Source organism: Manis javanica, chromosome 11, assembly GCF_040802235.1.
Source record: "Manis javanica isolate MJ-LG chromosome 11, MJ_LKY, whole genome shotgun sequence".
NCBI lineage: Eukaryota > Metazoa > Chordata > Mammalia > Pholidota > Manidae > Manis > Manis javanica.
The window spans coordinates 97,054,077-97,076,921 of record NC_133166.1 but is presented as its reverse complement, the minus strand read 5'-3'; the positions used below and the strand labels follow the sequence as shown (position 1 = coordinate 97,076,921).

General features: G+C 43.9%; 1 protein-coding gene across 3 annotated transcripts in view; it reads right to left on the bottom strand.

Moving 5' to 3' along the window:
- The window catches only part of DTL (denticleless E3 ubiquitin protein ligase homolog), a 132,623-nt gene that overhangs the window by 50,789 nt on the left and 58,989 nt on the right, over positions 1-22,845 (bottom strand). The gene's annotated exons all lie outside the window — the stretch shown is intronic.

The window sequence follows — 22,845 nt, the reverse complement described above, 5'->3', positions numbered from 1 at the left end:
AATAAGAAGTCTGAGTTTCTACCACTTACCAGCTGTGTGACCTTGGGCAATCTACCTACCCTCTCTGAGCCTCACATTTCTTATCTATATAATGGAGGAAATAACATCTACCACACAGGATTAGTGGGAAGGTTAAATGAGACCTTTATTTTTTTTAAAGCGCTTTCAGCTTTTTTAGTGCCCTTTGTTCTGATCTACTATGTTGTGTAAGTGTTAGTTACTGCCTGACTCTTGCCCCAGACTGTGATTTCCAAGGGTGGTGACTACCACATTCAGTTTTTTATCTCCTGCCTCCACTGCTTGTTGTATTGACTGTCCCCAGCTCATGTCTGGTTCAGAGCCCCTTGCAGCTGCGGTTCCTGTTCTCATCCACAAGCACCATGCATTGTCCAGGGGCCTCTGGTGAGGCTGAGTTGATTCTCAATACAAAGGAACAATGTAAGTACCTGGGGCATAAGCAGGAAGATACGGGTCAGCTTGCTTCTCCCCTCCTGCAGCTCCCTGATGTGCCTCCTCAGTTCTGACCTGCACCTACAGCCATGTTCTTCAACCCAAGCTGGCCCCTGCTCCCTCTCTTGCTGTCCCTGTTTCCCTGCCTTGTCTGCCTGCTGTTGACTTCTTGCCTGGCCTGATTCTACACCCCAGCTCTCAGGGCCTGACTGAGTTGGCACTGTCTGCCTCAGAAACCTGTGGTCACACAGAAGTGAACCCAACTGGCTTCTAACTCTCTCGCCTTGAACAAGTGCCCTAGAGGACCCTTGCTGTCAGCTTTTCTGTCCCAGTTGGATTTCTGTCTTACCTTGACTCCCTCAACGAACATGCACTGAGTTCTTAAAGTGTGTCAGGCTCTGTTAGGGAACACACAGATGAATGGCATGGTCTCTGCCTTGAGCAACATCTATGACTGTGTCTGTCTTCAACATCTCCAGGCTAAAAATGGTACTATGAGAAAAGGATTCTCCAGCCTCAACAATGAGGTTTTCTTGCTCACTTTGATGAGTAGACAGCAAGCACCTTCTGGCAGGGTCTCAGAGCTGGCTCTCTCTACCTGACCTGCAGGAATCACACAGGGCAGGAAGCAGTGAACTGATAAACAGTTGTTGAGTACTTACCATGCTCTAGGTACTGGGGATACAACAGAGACTATAATAGCCTTTCTATCTTTGCAGAACTTGGAGTTTGTGGTGGGGAGAATACGGGCCCCAAAGAAGTTCATGTCCTCATTGCTGGATGCTGTGAATATATTACACTACATGGCAAAAGGAATAAAGGTTGCTGATGGAATTAAGGTGGCTGATCAATTGACTTTAAAATAGTGAGAGTATTCAGATGGGCCCAATGTGATGTCAAGGGTCGCTGAGAATGGAAGAGGGAGGCAGAGGAGTCATTGTCAGAGTGATGTGATGGGAGAAACACCCAACTGGCTGTTGCTGGCTCTGAAGATGGAAGGGGCGATGAGCCAAGGAATATGGGCAGCCTATGGAAGCTGAAAAAGGCAAGAAAATGGATTCTCCCTAGAGCCTCCCCAAGGAAAGCAGGCCTCCTGAAGCTTTGGTTTTAGCCCAGTAAGACCCATTTCCAAATTCTGACCTCCAGACTGTAAGATAATAAATGTGTGTTGTTTTAAGTCACTAAAGTTTGTGTGATTTGTTACAATCACAAGAAACTAATACAGAGTTCAGGTGGGAAGATGGGAACGAAAGAGATTGCAGGTCCCTGTGATGAGTGCAGCTCTGGAGAAGCAGTGGGTGCTGGGGGTGTGGGAGGTGCGGCATGGAAGGGGCCCCTTCCAGGCTGAGGGGGATTGCTGGGGTCTGGCAGGAAGAGGGTTGGGTGCCCGCAGGGGAAGAGAAGGAGCCAGACAGGGGCCTGCTGTAAGCGTGCAAGAGGGCCAGTGACCTGACCTGTGGGAGGTCTGGTGAAGAGGTAGTTGTGGAAGGGTCTGGCTGTGAGAGGGAGGCAGACGCGGAACGTGCTGCCCCAGGATGTCCCTGGTCTGCAGTTCCTCCTTTTTGGACAGGAATTTAGATAGTATTAAAAATGTCAAAGGTGGATAAATAAACTGCGGCATATTCACACAACAGAGTATTATTACTTCAATTAAAAAGTAAAGAAAATTATTTTCACAGAAAAAAATGTAAAAGCACAGACCTTTTGACAGCAGTTTTCATGCTAGGATCTTATCCTTCACTCCTCACAGGAGTTCAAAGATAATGTACATAGAGGCTCTCTACTGAATGGTTTCTAGAAGTTAAAAACTAGAAAGCTTAAGTGTCCATAGATGGCGATTAATTATTGAGCTATCCATGGTGTTACATGAAACCTGTTAAAAGCAAAAAGGCAGATCCATTTGGCCCGACAAGTAGAGTGACCAGAAGCTGTATCCAAACCAGGATACTCTGACAGTAGAAGGTAATTCTACAGATAATTATGTTAGGACAGAAGGGGTAAACCAGGACTGTAGCAGGCAAACTGGAATATGTGGTCATACTGCCAAGAAAGAATGAATAATCTCCAAAGAAGAGTTTTAGGTGAAAAAAAAGCAAGATGTATAACAATATACATAGCATGATTCCATTTGTGTGTGTGTTTAAGAAAGGATATGTTCTCATAGTTACACATGCATAAATGCCTTTTTAAAAATAAGAATTATAAGGAGCTGATTGCCATGGTCACATCTGGGAAGAAGAACAACTCCATACATACTTATATTCATTTTATGCTCACACTAAGTAAAGTACTTTTATAATAAAAATACTATGTTGATAGGGTAAATATATTACTTTCATAATAAAAATGTAAATTAAATAAAGTCATGGAAAGACAAACGTATTTTAATAAGGAGTTTGCGCCAATCTTCCTCTGGTCTGTAAGTCAGCTCCCTCACCAACCTGCTCGCTCTGGGCCCGCCGCCCACCCGTCTCAGCAATGCTACCCAATCTGAATCTCAATAGTTTCAATAGGAGGTGATGGGGAAATGAAACATAGTAAATAAATAAACATATCAACATCACATATGATGAAAATCCCTCTAGGTTTCCAACTGGGACAGTTACAAAAGTAAAGGCTAAATTTTCCAGAGAAGGGTCTCTCTTTAAAGCTGCAGACTCGAGCTGGAGAGGGCAGGTGCCCACTGGTAGAAAATAAGTTCCTTCTATATTCTGAAAACTATTGCAGGGTGGTAAATTCTTCCTCCCACTCCGTTTTCCTCCTGCCATGGAAAAGGAGCACATTTTAAAACTTTTCCTCCTTTAAATGATAAGTTCCTTCCAAGAAGGGAGGGGCTGAATTTTAGGTCATTTGTCCACACACTTCCCGAGAAAAGGTCACTTCCTCAGTCCTTATGACAGACACCGCCTATGATGGAGCAGAGGCGAAGGGCTGTTGTTGGGCTTGGTGGTTTGGTCAAACAGCCAGTCAGGGGTCAAGTTTGTCTGATTTTCTTGGATTTTTGTTAGCCTGGAACTTCTCCCTTTGGAGAAAGGAGGGACCGAAACAGCCAGTTCCAAAGATTGAGAGGGGGGAGGCGGTTTGACAGTTTCTCTGGATAAGTCTTAACAGAAGGAGTCCCTGTCAGGCTCCTTCTGTCACTGTCCTTTCCCTACCTTTCATGGTCACTAAGCTTTGATGACCCGGAGAGCCTTCTCTCACAGTGAGGGGGCTGGAGGGGGATAAGATGCCGGTAAGTGGCTGAACTAGGGTTGCCCAAGTCTGTCTGCCTCAGGAGCCTGGGAGCTCCCCACACAACTGGCCCATTCCTTCTGATTCCCTGTGGGAATTCAGTGCCCCCCAGGCAGGGCTTTTCTCAGCTCTAAGCACCCCTGCTCCTCCTGCTTTCCAGATTTTTCTTAGATGATGCACCCCCCCCCCCTCCACAACTCCCTGTTCAAATACCACCCCTATTTTCAGAGTGCCCTTCCACTCCTCTCTCTCATGAAAATCACCCTGGGCACCAATATTATGCTAAAAATCTAGCAGATTTAACATATAGTTTTAAAAGTGTGCAAAAGATTCTTACTGTCACTGATGCTCCTAACATCACTGACTTTGGCTGCGGGGCACAAGCCAGCTTCCCGCTTCCCGTGGCAGCCTGTGGTGGAAGCCGGTTTTGCCGGCTGCTTTCCCAAACCGTGCCCTGCACCAGGAGTGGGTACTGATGGCCGGGTGGGCGGAGGAGCTCTCCAGCTCAGGTGAGCCAGCCCAGAACCAGCCTGACGGCAGAAGGTACAGGGAGAAAGCAGGCTGCCGTTTGCACACCAAATCTCAAACTGTTTTGCCTCAAACATAAATGCGTCATTTTCTAAGAGGAAGTCAGTTCTTCCCACTGATTATCTGGTGCCACCAAAACAACTCTCAGTTCCTCTGAGACTACGCAGGGTATACTGTGGTCTCAGAGCAGAACCTGGACATTCATTCAACCATCTCCTCTGACCAGGGCATTGTGACCATCACCACCCAGACCGCGGTGACCCCATTTCCAGCTGCATTAGTAGAGAGAGAATCTGGGTTGAGTCAGAGAATCATACGATGTTATGTGGTAGAAGGGAATCAAGGAGAGAGCAAACACTCTGATAAGGTGAATGAGGCCCAAAGAGATTTCAGAACTGGTTTATAAATGTCGATCCTGATATCGATTAGTCTTCTGAAAACTGAAGAAAACAAAGTATTGAACTAAAAAAAACTCACTAAATTTATTTAATTTAAAAGGCATTCCTTTATTCTGGTATTCTGTTCTTTTGTGTTTTGAATGTTAAAATGCCTTTTCTTTTATGAAATGATGCTGCTGGTAAGTGGCAGGTGACTTTTAATGCTCTTAAAAAGCAAGTGATGGCTGTGCTTGAAATTCCCAAGTTTGGATACCGCAGCATTTGGTAACTTACCAATGGTCTTATACATCCAGTCAGAGGCAGAGCTGAGTTTGAATTTCTGTGACTTGTTTTCTTCTAAGCCACAGAGACATTGAATGTGTGACCTGGGGTAAATGAGTTTATGCCCTGAGCTTCAGATTTTGCATCTGTAAATGTGGGATAATAGAATCTGTCCTGTGTCATGAAGTAATCGTGATGCACAAATGAGACAAAGGAGAAGGAAGAATTTTGAGAAGTGAAATTTTTACACTGAATAAGGCCTTGCTGTGGTTATCGTACGTCAGTCAATTGATTCTTGAGGCTCCAGCTGTGTGGATTATTTGCTTTGAAAACTGTATTAGTTTCCTACGGCTGCTGGAACAAAGTACCACAAACTGGTGGCTTAAAACAACAGAAACTGGTCTCTCACAGTTCTGGAGACTGGAAGTCTGAAATCACAGAGTAGGCAGGGCCATGCCCCCTCCAAAGCTTGTAGGGGATGAACCTTCCCTGCCTTTTCCAGTTCTGGTGGCCCCAGGTATCCCTTGGCATCTGACAGCATAATTTCTGTCTCTGCTTTTGTCTTCCCATGGTTGTTGTCTTCTCTCTGGGTGTCTCTGTCTCGTCACATGGTGTTGTTAGTATAGGTAACCAGTCGTATTGGATTAGGGGGCCACCATACTCCAGTATGATCCCATCTTAACTTGATTTCATCTGCAGATTTCCAAATAAGGCCATGTTCTGAGGTACAGGGGATTAGATATTCAACACACCTTTTTATGGGAAGGTGCGGGGGACACACTTGGACCCAAGACCACCTAGGTAGTTTTAAGTTACATTTTAAGTCACACCAGCTGCCCTGACTTTAAGGAAAGCAAATTTCATTCTCTCTGCCCTTCCAAGAAACACTGTAAGGCAGACACACAAAAGGAAGTTGGGGGAGTTTTTGAGGAAAATGAAAGCAGTTGATTAATTAATAAATGAAACCACTGGATCCTGACAGATGGAGCACATAGAGCCTCAAAAAGTTGATCAAAGCTTGAAAGTAAATTGCAGACCGTGCTCACTCTCTGAAGAGCTCTCAGCTGGAGTGTGGCTCCCTAGAACGGTCTGCACTGCCAGGGAAAGGTGAAGAAACCACAGCTTCTTAAGTCAACACACTTGGGCCTGAAGCAATATTTATTTGTGAAGGGTCTGAGCTGGGTTCTGCTCTGCCCAGAGTGGATGCGCTGGTGGCAGGGGCATTGCTGGGCAGGGTGGCCTCACCCGGTCCTGGGGCCAGTTGAAGCAACACCCACACTCTTCTTTCTTGCAGGCCTCCACTTCCTTCCCAGACAGCTTTTTTGTTTTTCATTTGGACTCAAAGGTCAAAGGCAGCTGTGTGCAATTCTCCCAAGGACAGGGCCAAGGAAGGGCATGGTTACAGTAGGAATTCTGCTCAGATCTTGGGAAGAATCCACTCTCTGCGTAGTTTGTGACCCCTGAAACATGTTACTTGAGGAAGACAGGGCTGCTCTACGGCTTTGCTGGCCCTTGGCACGGTTGCCTTTGTGGGCGTCTTTCTCCATCCCAAAAAATAAAAAATTATATAATTATAGAACTAGTATAAAGGTGAGTATAATCCAGGCTGGATTCATTATTACATAGCCATTAATATTACATATTTTTTTCTTCTGGTTTTAAAAGAAATTAAAATTAAAACATTCTTGTTTGTTCCTAAAATATCCTGGCCCTCAGCACTGTGCCCACTTTGCCTGTGGGTGAGTCAGTCCTGGAGAAAGGCTCTACTTTTTAAACATGTGAATGTAGGGGTAAAATGAAGTGTGTGTGTATGTGTGTGTGTATTAGACCTAGGAGATGATTTTCAATCAGTTCAGTCTGGACACAGGGGAATGACTAAAGATGACCTTCTGAGACCCATGAAAGCTTTAGGAATAAGGTCTAAGGTATGAAGCCATTTCTCTCTACAGGTAGATGCTCCCTTTCTTCCCACGGACCCAAATATACGTCCAAATGGAAGGTGTGGCTACCTTGCCAATGGTTCCCTGATATCCAACTTCAGTAGGTGGATACCTTGCCCCACCTCAGGACAAAGATGTAGAGGAGGATGTGCAAACAGGGTGATGAGAAGGGAAGCCAGGAGGAACGGCCTGGACCACTAGTCCAAATGTTATTGCATAGCAGCACAAATCCTTCCTCGCTGGGGGACCTCTCAAAAAACATTTTTCTCTGGACCCAGAACTATTCATGGTTTTGAGCATAAAGTATTTCACCTTCCACCTAACCTAGCATTCACCTCCCTTCTGTTCCATCAAGGAAAGTTGTACCTATTTTACTCAGTCTAGGAAACATTCAGTGAGTCATTAGACTAAACTGGGGGTTGGTAAATTTTTTCTGTAAAGGGCCAGGTAGTACATATTTTAGGCTTTGCAGGCCTTAGGGGCTTTGTTGCAGCTACTTAATCTGCTGTTACAGTGCAAAAGCAGTCATGGATAATGTAAACAAACGGGCATGGCTGTGTTCCAATAAGACCTTATTTACAAAAACGGACAGAGGGCCGGATTTGGCCTGTGGGCTGTAGTTTGCCAAACCTTGGACGACTCTTTCATTTTGACCACATCCTGTCCCTTCTTTCCAGAACCTTTCTTGAGTGTCTATTATGTGCTATGCACTGAATTAAGGACATTATTAGGCCTTGTAATACTTACATTTTCCTGTTTTTAGTTCTCGTTTCTTCAGTGACCTTGAAGGCCCTGATTTCTTCTGTGAAGTCCATGAGGCCTGACACAGTGCTGATCTGAGCATATTTTTTTGGTATCTTATGGCATTTATTGCTTGCATCTTTCTGGTCTTGAAACCAATGGGAAGGGCATTAGTTAAATTAGTTAAAATAGACTCATATGCATTTGGTTCAATCACCCTTTCTTTCAGGGCTCTGCTTTCCTCATGGAACAACTTTCAGCTCTTGCCTGTAAAGCCCATCCTTCAGAGCTTTGCTGGCAGTTGACTATATTCACCACCCATCAGTCAAGAAGTATTTATTGATCATCTACTGATATACATTAGACTATGCTGGTAATAGTGAAAAAATTTTTTTAAAAGATGCCATCTATACTCTGTGTTTATAAACTGTGGTAGACATTGGTGGCCCCTCAAAATCCATACTTCCCACTAGTTACACCCTCTTGAAGTCTTTTCCCATATTGACTCTGGGTTGGTTGTGTGACTTCTTAGCCAGTGAGATATTAACACACATGAAGCAAGGAGATTAGTGCTTGCACTGTGGGGCTTCTTGAAATGCTCCCTTTTGGATCTCAGCTTCACACTGTAAGGAAGCCCAGCATAACCTGATGGAGAGGAGGCCCTGAGAATGAGACACCACCTGGAGAGGGGCCAGCCAGCCCCCAGCTGTTCTCATCTCCTCAGCAGGGGTGTCAGGCCTGTGAGCCCTCTTGGGTCCTCCTGTCATAGTGGAGCCTCCAGCCGACCACAGCTTCATGAAAGAGAATCAAACCAACCAGCAGAAGAACCAAGAGGTTTCATCTCATTGTACAGTTGAGAAAATAGTGTTCTAAGTCATGAGTCATTAAAAAATAGATAATTGATAGACACTGATTAGGACACACACACACACACAGAATCCAATCAAGAAGACATACAAGGCCACATCTGCTGGATCAAAGACCTGCAGCAGCAGTACAAAGCCCAAAGGTGAGGGCAGGCCAGGCTGGGGAGCACACTGCTGAGGGAGTGCTCTGGGCCCGGATGACAGATAGGATTTGAATACCCGGACAAGGGCAAAGGCACAGCCAGAGCAAAGGCGCGTATCTCTCTGGAACATAGGCCTTTAAAAGAAGACTCAGAGAGCTAAAAGTGTCCCTGAGCACTGACTCTAATGATGGACTTCCGGGAATAGTGACATCAGGAGGCATTCTGGTATGTGGCTTAGGCACCCTCTCATTTCTCTCAGAACACACATGTGGGTGGCAACTTACTCCACTTGTAAAGCCAGCCGTCGTAAAAATAATCCATTATCATTTCAGAAAACTCCTACAGCTAAATCCCCAGGACCCTCAGAGGGACTTCTCTCTTAGGAGGAATAGCCAGGAACAGCTAGGTTAATACCTTCTAATTTGTCAAATGGCCAAATGCTAGATCTCATGGTCCTGTTATTATCCATCCTGGTCCATCTTGTTTACTAACAATTCAGTTTCTTGTTCATCTATGCATTACCTAATTGCTTCTCTGCCATCTGACTGCTTGGTTCCCTGATGGAGCTGGACAGTTCCCTTATTGCAGTTGGCCATTCACTTCTCTGCAACCCCCTCTAGAGCACGAGATCCTCAAAAGCAAAGATTTCTTCTGTTCAGTGTTGTTCTCCAATGCTTACACAGTGGCTAACATAGAGTGAGTGTTCAATAAATGCATAAGGAATTAATGAGAAAGCAGAAATACAGCAACTATAAAGTCAGGCCAGTTAGAGTAGAAGGCATACTAGTCATAAAACATTGCTAAGGTTTATTGGCATAACTCTATTCTGGATTCTGTGCTAAGCATATTATGAATTTTTTGCTCATTTTTTATATTTAGTAGGTTTTATCTGCATCTGGAGAGGTTAAATTATTTATCCGCAGAGCTGGAATTCAAAAGGCCCTTCTCTTCCCAAGTTGATGCCACACTGTCTAGCTCTCCTCCTGGATATTGCATACTACGCAACCACTTCCATTTGAAGGTTCACCAAATGGGGGCAGAAATGGAGGGGAGTCTGACAAGGGGGCTCTCTTAGAGAGAATATTTGCTTAGGTCTCAGGAAAGAACTTACCCCCAAGCTGAGGAGGGTTAGGTGCAGACAGAAGGGGCCCTCAGAGTTTCTGCACAAGGTGGGAGGACTTGGCACCTAGACTGTGGGGGGAATAATAAGGGTATGTCCCTCCCCAGTTGTTCTTTTCTTCCTCAGAACCAAGACTGTTCTCTGAAAGGACTGAAAGGCAGAAGAGGGCAGCCAGACCTGTATATTCATAGGGTGGGGCATTACCACTTGGCCCTATTTCTCCAGTTTCATGATCAAGATAAGAGCTAAGGGTGGGGCAAGGGCTTGGCATTAGGGATGAGGCAGATGAGGGAAATTCAGGCTCATGAAGGGCAGGGTGGAGCCGGTGGTGACTCAGGCGGCCAGGATCGCCGCCTTTGTAGGGCAAAGCGTGTGTGGGGCAGCCTTTGCAGGAACCACTTGGCAGCTGCAATGTAGCAAGCTAACACCTGTGGCTTGTTCTCCTATGTTCTAGGTTCCAGTCTTAGCATGACCATGTACTACCTCCACAGCCCTGGCAAAATCTTTAACTTTTTAAGGCTTCAGTTTCCTTTTTTTTGCATGCAACTGAAATGCTGGTTTGGGGTGACAAATGTAAATGAGAAAGCGTGCTGAACATCAGCCCCCTCCGTCCCTTGTCCTGCTGGCCTCTGATATTAGCCAAGCTTTCAAGGTGAGCTGTGTCAGGCAGGGCCTCATTATGACTTCCAGGCATCCCTTTTGCCTTCCTGGGTTGCTTCTTCCATAAAAAAAAAAAAAAATTAAAAATTCTATTTTATGACTGCATTGGTATAAAGATGATATAAGCCAAGTTGGATTTATTATAACATATATATATTATTATCATTATACTCATTTTTCTTCTGATTCTAAAGGAAATGGAAGTATTTCATGGATCCCTGGAAGTGTCATGGGATATAAGTTGGCTTTGGTGTCTGGCCATGAGCTGTTCCTGCAGGCTCAGGTTGCCCTTCCTGAATCTGAGGCCCATCATTGCAATCCGGATGCTTCAGGACAGTGAGTTCGCAGTTGAGGAGGCACTTTTCCTTCCAGATGCTTCCTGTGTGAGTGCAGGCATGCACTGCACGTGATGAAAGGCGTTCCTGGGGTGGGCTCAGTGTATCTGCATTTCAGTACACAGCTGTTTTGGAGGGAGGTGAGATAGCGGGAAAGCTTAAATTATCAAGTCCCTGAAACTTTATTGGTTCATCCAACAAAAACTTTTTTGAGTATCTACTACACGCCAAGCCCTGTTATAGGAACTGGAGGTTCAGTGCGATGAAAATGGACAAAGGCTCTGTCCTCATGCAGCTCCCTTCTAGTGGAGGCAAAAAGACAAGAAACCAAAAGTTGTATCAGGTGGAAAGCGCTAAGCAAGGTGGGTAGGGAGACTGAGGGTGATAAGATGGGAGTGGAGTTTGCTATTACAGATAAGATGATCAGGAAACATGCCTTTGATGAGGGGGTACTGAAGCAGAGAGAGCCCCAAAGGATGTGAGGCATGGAGCCATGAGGCTTCCTGGAGGAACAGCATTCCAGGCAGGAGGAAAGGCAAGTGCAAAGACCCTTTGCCAGGAGAATCTTCTGCGAGCTTGAGGCTCAGCATGGGGTCTGAGGCTGGAACAGGGAGAGGGAGGTGCAGAGTGACAGGAGATGAAGTCAGACAGGTGGCCAGGGTCAGATCATGTAGGGCTTTGTTGTAATGATTTTAACTTGTAGTCTAAGTGTGATGAGAAGCCACTACAAGAATTTGTTAGAGTTGTGACATGATCTGACTTAGCTTCTAACAGGGTCACTTTGGCTGTACGTGTGGAATAGACAGGAGAGCGAGCACAGAAGCAGGGTGGCCAGTTAGGAGGCTGTAGAGTGCTCCAGGTGAGTTTATAGTGAGATGGACCACAGGGTTAGCAGTGACGATGCTGAGAAGTAGATTGCGGAAATGAAGGTAGAGCCAGCAAGACTTGCTGGTATATTGGATGTCTGAGAACCAGAGAGAAAGAAGTCAAGGAAAACTCCAAGGTGTTGGACTGGACAACTGAAAGCATGGAATTGGCATTTACTGAAATGGGGGAAGGGGACAGGTTTAGGGAGGACTATAAGTTTGTTTCTGAATGAGTTAATTTTGATGTACTTCTTGGATAGAGATGTCCCAAACTGGAGCACTGACCAGGGCTTTGTAGCCCCATGTTGACCAGTAAATTGGATGTGGGCTAACCGGCTCCCTTCAGCTGACAGCATGGTCCAGCGAGGGACTCAGCTGTGAGCCATTAATAGGCAACACTCCTGGATGCTGAAGGAATCCTTACCTCAGTCCTGATGTGGGGATCTGATGTGGGGATGGCACCTCACAGTATCCACTACAGACTGCCTCTTGTGCCTTTCCAGTCCATTCCATCTGGGAACAGCTTCTCCAGGATTCTGGTTAGTCTGTTTCCTTGGGAAGCTTTCAGAAGGAATCCACCTCTCCCCGTCTCCACTCCTGCAGCCTAGTGCTGAGGCCACAACCAATACTCACCATCGCCCTCCTGTCCTACCCATTCTAGAACCCCTGATCCTGGGTTGGCACCTCCACTATCCCAAGTGGCTTACATGGTGCTGTGACCTAGACCCTCATCCCTCAGAGGTCTGGGTCCCCATGCTTCTCTCAGGTCAGAGCTGCTGCCCTTTCCCATCTACCTCTACAACCAGGAGGTGGTGTATCAGGAGACGTCCCAGTGGATTACAGGTGTATTAAAGATGCTATTCCCTGTCCCCTGAGTATAACACAGCTCATCACATCCTGATCATCAGGGTCAATCACTTTGGCCAGTGTGGTGATCCTCTCCTTGTCTGCGGATTTCTTGGCATGAGGAACCTGAAGTGACCAGGCAGCAGCATGGTTTAAAGCTTCCTGGAACTCCTACTATACCTCCTCCTGGTAAAAGCATTCTCCCTTCAGGAACCAGGGCCTCCAAACCCACGAAGCCAAAGCCAAAGTTGCACAGAGTGGAGACACACAGTCCTCAAGGTCACTGGAGCACTGGTGAGTGGTCCTCCTCTTGGTTCCAGAACTTCTGTATTCTATTGGAGACCCAGTACATAAAATGGTTGTTGACTATGGTGAGACCACATCCTAGAGGACAAAACCCCAACTTTGTAAGAGATCAACTCCAAATTGATCAACTGTACCTTTAAGCAGCCACTTTAGCACTTTCTCAGGCCAGTGGCTTCTGGGTATGAGATAGGACTAGGGAATACCATGGTCATTTGCCCAATCCCACACCTCCTTTGCTAAAAAGTGAGGCCCATGGTCCAAGGCAAGGTTACATTTGATCCCATGTCAGTTGATCTAATGCTGTGGAAGCTTCTGGGTTGTGGTGTTGGCCAAGGCTCTATTGGCAAGGAGGGCAAATCCTAATCTGGAATATCAACTGGGAACGTATTGTTTTTCAATTAAATCTTTATTTGATAATTGTAAATGCACAAGTGATTGTAAAAATTGTAAAAAACTGAGATCCCAAGGACTCTTTTACTCAGTTTCTCTCAATGGTACATCTTGCAAAAACTATAACCAGGATATGTTCACTGATAAAATTCATATTGCCCCAATTTTACTTGTACTCATTTGTGTGTGCACGCGTGCACACGCACACTTAGTACTTGCAACTATCATGTGTGGGTCTGTATGCCTGTCACCACAGCCATGGTTCAGAACAGCTGCACCCTCACCAGGATCCCTGCACTGGCCTTCTACAGCCACACTCGCCTCTTCCTCCCTCCCCGACCCCTAGCCCGACAGTCAGTAATCTGTTCTCTACTTCTAAAAATTTTGCCACTTCAAAATGTTTTATGAATGGGATCGATCATATGGTACATAACCATTTGGAACGGGCTCTTTTCACTTAGCGCAATTCCCTGAGGATCTACTGAAGTTGCAGTCATCAACAGTTCATTCCCTTTTATTGCTCAGTATTCCGGGGTATGAATGTACTACCATTTGAGTCATTGAAGGACACCCGGGCTGTCTCCAGTTTTGTGACTGTAATGAATAAAGCTTCTATGGACATTTGTGTACAGGGTTTTGTGTGAACACGAGTCTTAATTTCTCTGGGATAAATGCCCAAGAATGCAATCGATGTGTCATGTGGTAAGTGTATATCTAGTTTTATAAAAAACTGCTCAACTATTTTCCAGTGCAGCTGTACCATTTCACATTCCCACCAGTGATGTGTGCGTGATCCAGTTTTTCTACACCCTGACCAACATCTGATCTTGTCACTATTTTTCGTAAGTGTGTAATGATACCTTATTGTGGCCTTAATTTGTATTTCTCTAATGGCTAATGATATTGATCATCTCTCCATGTGCTTATTTGCCATCTGTATATCTTCTGATACAGTGGAATGTCTGTTCACATCTCTTGCCCATTTTCTAATTGGATTTTTTTTTTACTGTTGAATTTTAAGAGTTCTTTACATATTTTAGATACTAGTTGTCAGATATGTGCTTTGCACATATTTTCTCCCAATTGCAGTTTGTTTTTTTATCCTTTTCACAGAGCAAAAGTTTTTAATTTGGATGAAGTCAAATTTATCAGTTTCTCCTTGTGGATGATTTTGGTGTCAAGTCAAAGAACTCTTTTTGCCTATCCCTCAATTTCAAAGATATTCTCCTGTTTTTTTTTCCTCAAAGTTTTATAGCTTTACATTTTACATGTAAATCCATGATGAATTTTGAATTAGTGGAGTATGTTTTGATCCCAGTCAAGATAAATTGTTTCTCCCAGGGTGAAAAAGGCATAGTATAATCAACTGGCCACAGGTGGTTGGCTTGTGTCCACAAAGGACATACTGGGAGTTGAGCATCATCTTCTGTTCCTGGCAGGTTGGTTATTTCTGGTGGCCGTGAATAGACTAGCCTTTGTGATTGGGAGGTGGCACCCAGGTAGCCAGTGACAGAGGCTATCTGACATCAACTGGCCAAGTCATTCTGTCTATTTGGGTTGAGTGTAGTTGCTTTCTGGAGGTCATTACTATGGTAGAAAACATCTTCACACTTCATGCCCACTGCCATAGGTCTATCTATCCGCATGCCTATTCTCCTGACTTCCTGTCCCTTGTCTTTAAATCTTTCCCCTTCCTGAGGTCCCTGACCCAAACAGCCAAGCCATTCACCACTACAAATGAATTCTTCTATATTCTTTACCTTGGCTATTTTTCTTTCCTCACAGAAAATAACAGATGCACAACAGCTTCTGTTGTGAAGATTTCCCCTCACCACTGTTTTTCAGGGCTGCCCCTGGGTGGGCTCTAATGTAGCATCAATCCACTTGTGATGTGACCCATCCATGAACTAAGCTTGGCTTTTTTCTCTACTATCACTTGATCTTAAGGGTTCCTGTTACAGCCAGAGGGTGAGCTGAGAGAGAAGTGGTAGATGATATGGGTGTCTGGAAGCTACGTAGCCTTTCCCACCTAGCCTCAAAATCAGTACAGCATCATTATCAGATTCAACTGGTAGAGGCAGTCACCAACCTTCCAAGATTAAAGGAGAAGGGGATTGGACTCACCCTCTCACTGTGGGAATAGAAAGGTCACATTGTGGAAGAGTATGTGGATGGCAGGTATTAGGTCATCTGTGGAAAATACAAGGTCTGTACTCCACTCCACCCTGGCTGGTGGGAACTTGAATGATCCCCAGCCATGCATGAGCTTGAGGAATTTTTCAGCTTACAGCTCCCCAGTAATTGTGTTTTCCAGCAGTTTTTCTCTGGCCTAGCCTGGCCTTGTGAAGTGTCACCCTGTGCACACAGACTGGTATTCAACCAAACACTCAACTCCTTACGTGGAGCTCTTTCTCTCTGCGGCTCCTTTTTGGCATCTGTGTGGTAAACTCTAGCTGACTTGGCTTCCCCAAACTCTAATCTCTATCTTCTCAACTAAGCAAGACAATTGGGCTTTGTAAGCGTCTTTCCAAACAATCTGTAGAATTGCAATGGTGCTGTATTGGGAACTGAGCAATCTGAAAATTGCCTTCATAATTGAAGGTTCCTCTTATTTGTTTCCTTTCTCTTACAGATCACAGTCCTGTAGTGTTGTTTGTCCAATATCTGGAAATAGTGGTGTCACATCCTTGATCCAGTTTTTCAGTTGTTTGTGGTGAAGATTAAGTCCTGTTTTTCTTGGGTGGAAGCAGAGCCTGAATATATTTTGAAGGTAAAGCCAACAGGATTTGATTATGAGTAGGATATAAGTTGTGAGAAAAAGAGAGTGTCAAGGATGACTTCAAGTTTTGCCTGAAACTGGAAGGGTGGCATTGCCATTACCTGACGTTACATCAGAATAGGGTAGAGGGAGGTAAAATTAGGAGTTTACTTTTAAAAATTTTAAACTTGAGAGCCTGGTAGACATTCAAGTAGGGATGTCAACTTTTCGTTTGGATGTATAAGTCAGATATTCAGGCTAGAAATATAAAATTGGAAATTGTCTTTGTATAGATGATATTTGAAGCCATAAGCCCTAGTGAGATCACTAAGGAAGTGAATATAGAAAAAAGAAGTCCAAAGACTAAGCACTGGGGCACTATAATATTAAATATTTGGGGAGATAGAGAGGAATCTTGAGTAGTCTGTGCCAACAGTCCCTCTCTGCTGTCCCCACAATTCTCTCACTCTCATGACTGTGCCCTCTCCTGTCTGCTCAAGCAGCCTACTCTTGCTGCATTTCTGGCACTGACTTCTGCTGACCTGTTCTGTCCTGCGGCCATCCAAGTCCAGGCCTGACAGATCACTTCCAGGACTGATCTCAGGCCTCAGAAACTGCTCCAGTCAATCCGTGTCCTCAGAGTACTCTAGAGTCATCTAAGATCCATCTGGCTCCATCAGGACCAACTCCTCTGCCAAAGCACAGGGTGGGAACAAGGCAAATGGCCCATGACTTCCAGAGTGAGCGGTGCCTTGGCCAGAGACCCTTATCATCTGTGGTGGTACCTCCCATGTTGAGAGCTTAGAAGAGCAGGCAAATAGCACTTACAGCCTCCTAGAGCAAGCCAGTTTCTGCTCCATGAGATTCAGTGCTGCACAGTATTGGTGTGTGGGCAAACTTGGTACTTACCCTCTCGCTATTGATCTCAAAATACTTAATGTGTGTTTTCCAAATATCCCCAATTTCCCCATAGTAACAATTTTTGACTGGATAGTAGTAATATTAACATCAATCACCTGGTCACATGTGAAGGAAACTGCATGAGTATGTCTATCACTTACTATTCATAGAAATAAAAATATCAGAAATGACCTATATGACCAACAATAGGAGATCAAGGAACTAAGTTACGGTACATCCATAAACTGCACTCATTAAAATAACTGCAGATATGGAACAATGTTTATAATACTATTTAAACATGTTTAACAGGGCAGTAGAGTGTGTTATTTAAAAGCTCTTGAGAATAAAGAAACTTAAAAGAGAACCTATACCTTGAGTCAAATGTCAAATGTGACTTGTCCAAATTCATCAGGCTGGACACTAAGATTTATGCATATTGTGGTATGAACCTCAATTGAAAAAAAGACAGAAGTCCATGCCCTGAACTCTATCAACTAATGGCTGGGTAGAGAAGGACGAGCCTGCAGAAGAGGTGAGGCAGTGGTGGTCAAAGACACGGATGAACTCTTCAGTTGTAAGCGGAAGCAAGAAGAAGGGTGAAGGTGTAGGGTAGGTTTAAACATTTGGTAACACAAAGGAAGAAGTCAGAGGTGGTGACTTGTGTGGAGAGTGAGTGGAGAGGCGGGAGCATCAGAAGTGTCAGGACAGGGGAAAGGGATTGCGACAGCTGTTGGTAGTAGGAGGGTGAGCCGCCCAGAGAAAAGTAGTAAAATTTTCAACTGTGGGGTTGGTGATACTCAGTTATAGTGGGACTGCTCTGTCAGATGGGGAGACTTTCCTCAGGAGTATTTGGTTGCCTGGGGACAGGCAAAGAAGTGGATAGGTTGATTCATCTGGGGGTGTGGTTCAGCCATACAGGAGAGATGAAAATTATTCCCACCAGCTTGCAGGCCTAGGTGGATGGGGATGAGCCAGCTGCCCAACTCTTTTGTGGAAGCACAGCCAGAGGGAAATGGGAAGAGGGTGGCTCCTCTGTCCCCACTAAATGAGTTTCCCTGCAGTTCATCTTCCAAAATTCCTGTCCCTGGGAGAGCTGGTCCTTTGTTAGCCTGACAGATTCCCTGGGTAGAGCTCAGCCCCCCACATGCTATTTGCTATTTCTGCAGGCTTGTCAGGAACAATGCCCCTCCGTCTTCAGAAAGGTCTTTTATATGTGCTGTTTCTTGATCCATACTGGGCTTATGAGTGCATATCAGGGACAAGGCTTGACCCATCCACCCCCGAGGAAGGTCACTGTTCAGGTCCAGTGAGGACAAACATCCTTCTTTGATGCTCTAACTCAGTACTCTGGTGCCAACACTGGAAGAAGCAATGGGGCTTCTCTTTCCTCTAGCCCTTGGCTTCTGTGGAAAGCAGAATAGAATGGCAACACTTTCCTCAGCTCTAGGCTTTTTACCCAAGGAGGAGAAATAGGAAGCTCAGTCATAATATGTTCCTGTGTGACATTCCTAACCTGGTCACTGGGCCAGAGCTGGCACTGGGAAGGGAGGGGCTGGTGGTGAAGGATGGAAGGAGTGGTGGAACCAGGTTCCAGCTCAGGCACAGGCCTCAGCTGTGGCTTCTACTGCTGATGGACTAGAGGGGAGAGTGTGAACACAGGAAGAGCTGCTGATGGCTCCCCTGAAGAGTGGACAGTGCTCCCCAAGCAGGCTGGCTTTGAGAACAGCTGGCCTCGGGAAGAAAGCCACCCCGTACTCCCACCCTGACACACACCAACCAGGCAAAGGCCAACCTGTATTTCCTGTGTGTCTTTGCTGCCTCTGGGCAAGAGTTTAAAGGATAAGCCACTGGCCAGCTGACAAAGACTGGGAGGTCATTTGTCATCTGTGAGCCTGTTTCTTCATCTACAACCTGAGAGTTGAACAGCATGATTTCTAAGCCTCCTTCAATTCTGGCTATAAATTTGATTGAACTGGAATGGCATCTGATTTTAATGTTTTATGTCACTGGATCCCAAGGTCTTTACACATACTGAGTCCCAGCTCTGGTCATAGGGCTGGTGGGGGAAGGTGGGGAGGGAAATAAAAATCAAGGATGGCTCTGAAGAAAGGACTGAGCCCCCATGGCTCTGACTCTAGACTCTGAGGCCTAGAATATTTTAAGACACAGGTCTGATTTTCTGTGCTGGATGTGTCTGTCCTCAGGCAGTTTTGGGCCCCAGTTGATAAATACTGAACTATCTTCTTGGCATTGGGCCCCAGTTGATAAATACTGAACTATTTTCTTGGCATGTGTAGTGTTATAGTGGAATATGATGCCTATCAAGGAACTCAGAATGTATTTAAAAAAATAATAAGCCACATGCACAGGAAAATAAAGTATAACATGGAATATCACCATGGCAAAATAAATAATACAGACATCACAGAATGGCTCTCTCTGGGCATGCCGCAGGTGGGAGGAGCTACACTTAGAGGTTGCTTCACTGAGGCTCCTGTAATTTCAGCTCTGAGAAGGGCCTTTGTGGGGGCCAGGCTGCTGGGTCCAGTTCTAGCTTTACCACTTGCAAACTTCGGGGGAAATTACTCAATCTCTTTAAGTTTCAGCTTCCTGATCTTTAAGGCGGGGTTAATAAAAGAACCTCTTTGCTGCACTGTTGTAAAGATTAAGTGAACTCTCAGCAAATTGGGCATAGAAGGAAGTTAACATAATAAAGTCCATTTATGATGAGAACACAACTAACATAATCCTCAATGGTAAAAAGCTGGAAGCTTTTCCTTTAAGAGCAGGAGCAAGACAAAAGATGCTCCCTCTCATCACTTTTATTTAACATAAGACTGGCAGTCCTAGCCGGAGCAATTAGGTAAGAAAAATATATAAAAAGCACCCACATCAGAAGGGAAGAAATAAAATTATCTATATTTTCAGATCACAGATTATATAAGAAAACCTTAAAGATTTCACCCCAAAACTGTTAGGACTAATAAACAAATTCAGCAAAGTTGCAGGATACAAAAATCAGTATACAAAAATCAATTGCATTCCTATATACTAACAATGAATTATCAGAGAGAAATTAAGGAAAGAATCCCATTTACAACTGCATCAAAAGAATAAAATACCCAGGAATAAATTTAACCAAGGAGTGCAAGATCAGTGCATTGAAAGCGATAAGATATTGAAAGAAACTAAAGACACAAATAAATGGAAAGATATTCTATGCTCATGGATAGGAAGAATTAATATTGTTAATGTCCATACTATCCAAGGCAATCTACAGATTCAATGCAATCTTTATCAAAATTTCAATGGTATTTTTCACAGAAATAGAACAAACAATCTTAAAGTTTGTATAGAGCCACAAAAGACCCCAAATAGCCAAATTAATCAAGAAAGAACAAAGTTGGAAGCATCACACTTCCTGATTTCAAATTGTGTTGCAAAGCTATAGTAATCAAATAGTATTGGCATAAAAACAAACACATTGATCAAAGGAACAGAATAGAGAGCCCAGAAATAAATGCATATATATATGGCCAATTAATTTTTAACAAAGGAGACAAGAATATACAATGGGGAAAAGACAGTCTTTTCAATAAATAGTATTGGGAAAACTGGATTACTTGCAAAAAAATGAAACTGGATCCCTAGCTTACACCATACACAAAAGTCAACTCAAAATGGATTAGAAACTTTAATATAAGATCTGAAACCACAAAACTCCTGGAAGAAAACATAGGGGGTGAGCTCCTTGACATTAGCCTTGACAATGACTTTTTTTGGATTTGATACTAAAAACAAAGGCAACAAAAGCAAAAGCAAACAATTGGGACTACATCACACTAAAAAGCTTTTGCACAAGAAAGGAAATCATCAATAAAATGGAAAGGCAACCTATGGAATGCATATATTTGTAAATATTTGCAAATCATGTCTGATAAGGGATTAATATCTACAACATATAAAGAACTCATATAATTCAATAGCAAAAAAGTTTACAATCCAATTAAAAAGTGGATACAAACTGAATAGATATTTTTCCAAAGAAGACATGCAGATGACCAACAGGTACATGAAAAGAAGCTCAATATCACTAGTCACCAGGGAAATGCAAATCAAAACCACAATGAGATATTACTTCATACCTGGTAACTGTCAGAATGGCTATCATTAAAAAGAGGAGAGATAGCAAGTATTGGTGAGGATGCAGATAAAAGGGAACCCTTGTGCACTGTTGGTGGGAATGTAAACCTGTGCAGCCACTATGGAAAACAGTATGGAGGCTCCTCAAAAAATTAAAAATATAAAATTAAAAATTAAAAATTAAAAATTAAAAACTACCATATAATCTAACAATCCCACTTCTAGGTATATACATCTAAAAGAAATGAAAACAAGATCTTGAAGTGATATCTGCACTCTCATGTTCACTGTGGTATTATTCACAATAGCTAAGATATGGAAACAACCTAACTGTCTGTCAGCAGATGAATGGGTAAAGATGATGTGGTATACACATACATGTAATGGAATATTATTTGGCCATGGTAAAGAAGGAAATCCTACAACACGAACGGACCTTGAGGTCATTATGCTAAAGGAAATATGACAGAGAAAAGCAGATACTGCATGGTATCATTTATTTGTGGAATCTTAAAAAAAAAAATCAAACTCAGAGAGTAGAGTGGTGGTTGCCAGAGGCTGAGGGGTGGGGGATTGGGAGGTGTTGGTAAAAAGGTACAAAGTTTCAGCTTAAGATGAATAAGGTCTGAGGATCTAATGCAAAATAGTCACTATAGAAGTGACTAGTGGTTACCAAGGGGGAGGGGTTGGGGTGGGTGCTGGGGGGACAGTGAGGAGTACAAAGGGGCTCAATAATTTGCAATCACAATATAAGTTGGTCAGGGGATGGTAGTACAGCATGGAGAGTATAGTCAATGATTCTGCAACATTTTTTCTACATTAATAGATAGTAACGGGAATAGAGGGGGTGAGGATTTAATAACATGGGTAGCTATTGAACCACTGTATTGTACATTTGAAAAAAAAGTCACTATAGTGTGTATTGTATAACTGAAATTTACTAAGAAAGTAGAAAAGTGTTCTCACACACACACACACAAATATGGGTGTGTTATGTGTTAAGTAACTAGATGGGGAAAATCTTCTCACAATGTATGTGAATATAAAATCACCATAATGTACACTTTAAATATCTTATATTTATGTCTGTTATATTTCAGTACATCTGAAATTTAAAAAAGAGAATATATAAATTAAATTATAACATGCCCCTAATGAGAAGGCATTCCCCTTTTTATCAAGGAAAAAGTTTTTAATTAGAAACAAACAAAAATAAAGTTGTTATCCAAACAACAAGATTATTGAGATTATCCATGGAAGGTATTTAGCATAGTGCCTAACACACAGTTAATGCTCCATATTGACCCCTTTCCCACTCAACTCCCAAAGAAGCCCAGCTGTGGGAATGTGCCTCCAGATTAGGGAGGGCTCAGCTCAGGATGGCTGGCTTGGTCTAACATGACCCTGGCTTAACAGAAGATCATCCAACTGAAAGTCTAAGTCCATGTGTACATAAGACCTGCAGTGATAGGAGTAGAAGAAGGAGATCATTGCCTAGGAAGAAGCCACTGTCTAGGAAGACCACCGTCTAGGAGAAACCAACGTCTAAGCCTAAAGGTGATCTCGGCTCTCCCAGGAAAAAGCTCCAGCTGCAGGTGGAGTCATGTCAGGATACGAGAAGGTCTGCATGCAAGTGGAAGTATGCCAGGGAGTGAGGACAAGAAGGGGCAAGATGGTAGAGTACAAGGTAGGGCCTGGAGTTGCTGCAGGAGCATGAAAGAGCTAGTTCTGCCTGCACTGATGGGACCTGGCCCCCTTGTTGAGTTTGGTGGTTTAGTTATAGTATTCACCCAAACTTTTTTTAAAAGAGTTTCAGAGTCACATGCCCACCTAAGATGAGCCTGGAACTGAACTAGCCATAGATGGTATAGGACTTAAAATTGTCTCCCTCTACCTCAATTCATGACATGGCTTGAAGCTAGAGCCAGTGGGATTCTGGAGCGTGGACAGCATCTGAGTG